General features: G+C 42.6%; 1 long non-coding RNA gene across 5 annotated transcripts; it reads left to right on the top strand.

Annotated features, from left to right (window-relative positions):
- The first annotated feature begins 263 nt into the window (after window positions 1–263).
- LOC125508534 (uncharacterized) lies at window positions 264–5,101 on the top strand. Of its 5 annotated transcripts, none has more exons than XR_007283590.2 (6): window positions 264–901; window positions 1,029–1,375; window positions 1,786–3,416; window positions 3,914–4,518; window positions 4,622–4,708; window positions 4,809–5,101. It is a non-coding gene; the product is annotated as an uncharacterized LOC125508534 (long non-coding RNA). The 5 variants fall into 5 exon arrangements; XR_007283591.2 differs by having other exon boundaries at window positions 1,786–4,107; window positions 4,376–4,518; XR_007283589.2 differs by having other exon boundaries at window positions 1,056–1,375; window positions 1,786–4,518.
- Window positions 5,102–5,345: the final 244 nt, after the last annotated feature.

Here is a 5,345-nt window from a genome sequence, read left to right as displayed (position 1 = left end):
ACCAGGATTTTCCTTTCCAACTTCCGTTAAACATTTACTTTTATAAGTTAATAACACGTGGGATGTTTTTATAATGTATATATAAGTCTCTATAAAATATATGATAATAGTAATAATATAAATCTTTTCCTATCTCTCCCTAATAATAAAGCACGGATTGAGTTTCCGGGTTCACCGTCGAGGCGTTTTTGCAAAAACGTTCTTGAAGTTTTCAAAAATTAACCCGCAGTCCAATTGATAAGTCAAGCCGAATCGGTCTGTACGAGAGAAAATAAAAAAACACCGAGATGACCCACGACCCTTCCGTCTTCACCTCCAACGCCAGCGCGCCGCCACCCCTGCCACGGCGCCGCGCGGCGCCGACGCCCCGAGCGCCGCCGACCCCGACGAGCCCTCTGTCTCCTGCACGATAAGTCGACACGCCCTGGCTCTAGGGTTCTCTCTGCCGCCACGCCCCCATCCCTCCCTCTCCGCGGTGCACGGGGCAGGGGGAACCGGGCAACGGCGACGGCGGCGGCGTGATCTCCGGCAAGCGGTTGGGGCGAGCGGTGGGGACGGGATACAGTGGAGATGGTAAGCTCCTGTAGATCAGCGGCAAGGAGAAAGAGGGATTGAGTGAAAGGGAGATGCAGGGGAGAGAGGGGAAGGAAGGAGAAGAAGAGGAGCTGGGGAAGTGGGGCGTAGGAGAGAGAGAGAGGCCGGAAGGAATGAGGAGAAGGAGAGATGGCAGGGAGCAGCCTGTGTGGTTGCTCCGGTGATGGCATCCGGCGGGGTCAGGGGGGTTAACGCCCTTGCCATGGTCGAGGAAGCTGGTTCATGGAGTTCCCGGAGGCCGGCCTTAAGATATGTGCAGCAGCGAGCGAGTGGAAAGATAGCTTGTGCGGTCGGGAGACAATTGATGGTATGTAGCCACGACCGCATGCTCCTTATTCATACTCTTTTCATTCTTCTCTGATCAATTCAGTCCATGTACTGCTTCACGTTACCAATCTTATAAAGATACATTCTACAATCTCCTATGTACACAGCTAAGAAAAACAATGTAAGTTAATTAGGTGAGGAGATGAAGAAGAACGAGGAGTTTTGGGGGACAGAGATCAAGTGGCGGCCCTTGAGGAGCGGGGACGGATGCCGCGTCCGTACGCCGGCAGGGAGAGCGTACCCAGGATAATCAGAGATAAGGCAGAGGGTGAGGACGGAAGCCTTGCAGGGAAGAGAAGCAAGCTCGAGCTGTAGGTTACAATTTGGTCCTGGGAAGAGCTGATTTTGGTGAAGCTAGGGTTCTACGTCCATGGCGAATTCTGCAAACACCACAGGTTCGTCCAACCAAGGGGAAAGGAGGCCTGTGTCAATCGTTTCCCTCAATGCCATCCAAGTATGTATTCATTTTCCTGTAATCTCTGTGCTGATCACCAACCTATGTAGATGATCTTGATTGCTCTCTGAACACACTTTGAATATTCTAGATCTGTGTGCCTACTCTGTGCTGCCCACCGACATATGTATGCGATCTTGATTTCTCTCTGATCTCACTTCGAATATTCTGGATCTGTGTGGCATAGCCAACCATCATGCCTTTTAGAATCACAGAACTTATGCGGATTTGATTCAGAAGTTATTTTGTCCGGAACAAAAGGCACTCAAATGATGCTACTCCCTTTTGATATGAGAAAAGACACATACACAATCTGTTTGCAGTCATAACTATAGAGCAGTGGCAAAATCTGCTTTTATTCTGTACTCGCCCTTGTGATCTCCAGTGTATTAACACCTACCCCCTGCCAGGTGACAACGATGTGCTTTGCAGTTTACTCCTAGGCATGGCCACACGATCTGCAACGGTGCAGTCACCGCATGGTCCCTCAGTAAGAAGTACCCACTCCTCTCTCATTTCGTCAAGGGACTGCCTACTCTTGCTATTCTCACCTGCAGCCTGCCCCACTTAGGCACTTAGTCCAATGATAAGTCGATGCAGGTCCTTCGATCCACAATAATAAACCAGCGAGTAATGCATGCTACTATTTCTTATTATCTTCTATAAACTCTAAATTTAATGCTCCTCGCAAAAAAACTCTAATTTAATGCGCACTATATTGATGCAAAAATATGCAACCTCGATTCAGTTTTGTTTCATCAAGATCCTCTATTCTTTCCCCTACTTTTCGTGATCTGCACATAAAAGAATGGTTGGTATGATCCTTTCTATTCACGTGTTGTATCTTTATATGCTTAACTTGATCAATTGTTCTTCGCACTTTTGCAGTTTACTAATAGCTGAGTCTATAGGATGATTCTGTTGTATTGCCAGAACTTATTTTCCAACATTATGCTCTATCTGAATTATTGTTATTGGAGTGTCCTAACTTCATCATTTGTTTAGTCAAGCGGCATCATTGTGCACATATGTGGAATGAGTCTATAGGATGATTCCGTTGTATTGCCAGAACTTATTTTCCAACATTATGCTCTATCTGAATTATTGTTATTGGGGTGTCCTAACTTCATCATTTGTTTAGTCAAGCGGCATCATTGTGCACATATGTGGAATTGGGCTTAATGTTTCCCATTAAGTTATAAATTGTTACAAGAATCTTTTTTGATCAAAGTAGACAGTATTAGAACCAAACGTTCCTACATTGGCCATATAGTTTACCAACGTCCTTGATTTCAGTTATCAACAAAAGGCATGCATACACTTAGCTACATTATAGCCATCTATATATATCCATTAGACTGTTTCCTTGCAAATATTTGAGGTGTTTGTAGGAGCGGCTAATCCAGAGATGAGTTGGTGACAATACATAATTGAGAGAATTGCATGAGTGCCTCACCATTTTGACAGCCTTCCATGGTCTACGTTTTATGAGCAGAACTTCTTTGGTTAATCTCTGACCCTTTCTAGATGTAAGGAAAAATAGTCAAACAATGGCCATTAGATATTTAGGAAAGGCCACCAAAGATTATTGCACCATTTGAAAATGAAAATTTTGAATCTTTCATGCAGTTTGCGCATTTATATGACCCAAGTACTGATGATGTCGGTCAGTGCATTTGTTGAGTTTTTCTACTTTTCTTAATTGAATATATCAGTTTTGTCTCATAAGGGACATACCCAGATTGCAATCTCATTGCTAAAGAAATGCATTGCTCCAACTCCAGTTAGCCATCGCACAGCGGAGCTAATTAAGTGTCTTTCCAGGTTTAGCATATTCTAAAAGAATTGTACTTGCACATCTATGTGTTCTGACAGTATGAAGCTCAAGTAGAACTGTATAACCAGTCTAAAGATAATATATTTCTGAACACTGCAAGTCACTCCAAATTGTCTCTTTCTTTGAATGCTTGACCTAGCCAAGTTTTGTTTTATTTTCAGGTCTCATTCCCTTTTGTTTGGCCTACATGAGCGCATCTATGTGGTGAGGTTCAATTAAGAAAAAATAGTGATCCAGTTTCTTTGATGATGTTGTGTATAATTGATTATCATGCATGTTTCCATCACCACCAATTATAATGGTACCTTTGGTTATTCCCCAAGCCTGAAAGAGGAAGACTTAAAAAGTAATTTTCTTTAGATGAAGAATGTCACAAACATTTAATTTTCATTGCAAAATTGATAACATTTACTAACCATTTTTTCCATTCTAGCACCGAGTAAGTGTTTGGGAGTTGGAATATATTTTCACGTAGGATCTCGGCTGCAAATGATTACATAGAAGCTCCTTTAGTATTTGGTTGTTTAGAGGATTTAGCTTTTATTATTAGGGTAATACTACGGTAAGTTAGCAGCGGTGTTTTTCAGAAGTAACATTATACCTCATGCTAATATATAACGCTACTGTTGAAAGGTGCTAATGTAGAGAACTCTACAAATTAGTTAATGCCTAGATTTTTTGACCTATTTTTGTTACTCAAGGAGGGAGAGATAGAGAGTAATAAGAAAAAGAAGAGGTCATTGCTCGCCCGGTTTCTTCCAATATTTAGAAGATTCGTCAAGGATCAAATCAAAGTAGAGTGAGCAATTCATCTACAATTCGGAGCAGAAGAAAGGGGATCCATCAATAGAAAAGTTCAGGCTCGCTATGATGTAAACGCGCAGCCAACTTTCAGGTGATGAAATTCAGTTCTAATTTTGTTCTCTTTTGACTGTGTAGTTTTTGTAACTGAACTGCGTCTTCTTGCATGTAATTAAGGCTCACACACCAATGTCCTAGGATGTACTAGAAAATCCTATAGGAGTAAATATTTAACTTTCTGATGTAATAAGAATGTCAAAGTTGTTTTGTTATCGCGGTGCTCCGTTTGTTGGTTACATGTATATTAGTCCAATATTCCTACCATAAAAAGCTACTACGGGAAGATGCCACAATCTCCGCAGGCAAGTGGTGGTGGTGAGTCTGTCATGGAGGGAAGATTCGACGATGGAGTGGCTATCACTGCAGAAGGCATGCCGCTAGCCACACAGACGACCATCTGCGCCGCCCTCGGCAATAATTATGTAACCAGCAAGGACCTGCGATGGTGAGTAGAACACTTCCTGCAAATCACATACAACTGTCATTATAAGATGTTATGAAATTTATTGCCTCACTACCTTATCTGTGTTTCCTTGTACATATCTCAGAAATTTTCAGGTTGTTGATTCATATCATAGAGGCTTGCGTCGTGCAAAGGCACTGGTGGCGGCCTAGATCCATGTGTAATACATATGGTATGTAAATTTATGCCACACAACAATGGAAATGTCAATTTCAAATTCGCAATATACATGTTTGGATGATAATTGTTTAAAGAGCTTGCATGGGATGCAGGTATGTGGTGGTGTTGATGGTGGGCAGGGATTGTTTGGATGCAGCTTGCAGTTGTGCCGCGAGGTGGGTGGTGGAAGGGCATGTGATTTTTTCCCGTTGCAACGCACGGGCATTTTTGCTAGTAATAATAAAGGACGGATTGACTCTTTGGGTTCACCGTCACAATACGCTTCTTTTCGTGAATTTACGCTTTTAGTTTTCTTCCGTTAGTTTTGATCGACAGTCCGTCCAATTGCTGCGAGGTGGTACTAAAAACTTTTTCCATCCAATTGGTCCACGTCCACATTCTCTTATTGGGCCTGCATGCACGCTTCTGTATTTGTACCTTACCTGATTTTCACACATGTACTCGGAGTAATCCCACCTTAATTGCTTACATAAAAGTCTACCAGTTTATATACATAGGAAAATTGCATATCAACAACGAGCCTCTTGAATCAACAAACACAGAATGAGAACGAAGGGAAATTGTACAACAAAACGGCAGTCCGACGCGAAGCTGTTCAGTCTGGCGCTCGCCGGGGTGAGGAAGCGGAG

The sequence above is a fragment of the Triticum urartu genome, chromosome 1A (assembly GCF_056163025.1).
Source record: "Triticum urartu cultivar PI428250 chromosome 1A, HENAU_Tu73, whole genome shotgun sequence".
In the NCBI taxonomy this organism is placed as follows: domain Eukaryota; kingdom Viridiplantae; phylum Streptophyta; class Magnoliopsida; order Poales; family Poaceae; genus Triticum; species Triticum urartu.
This window is presented reverse-complemented; position numbering and strand designations above follow the sequence as displayed.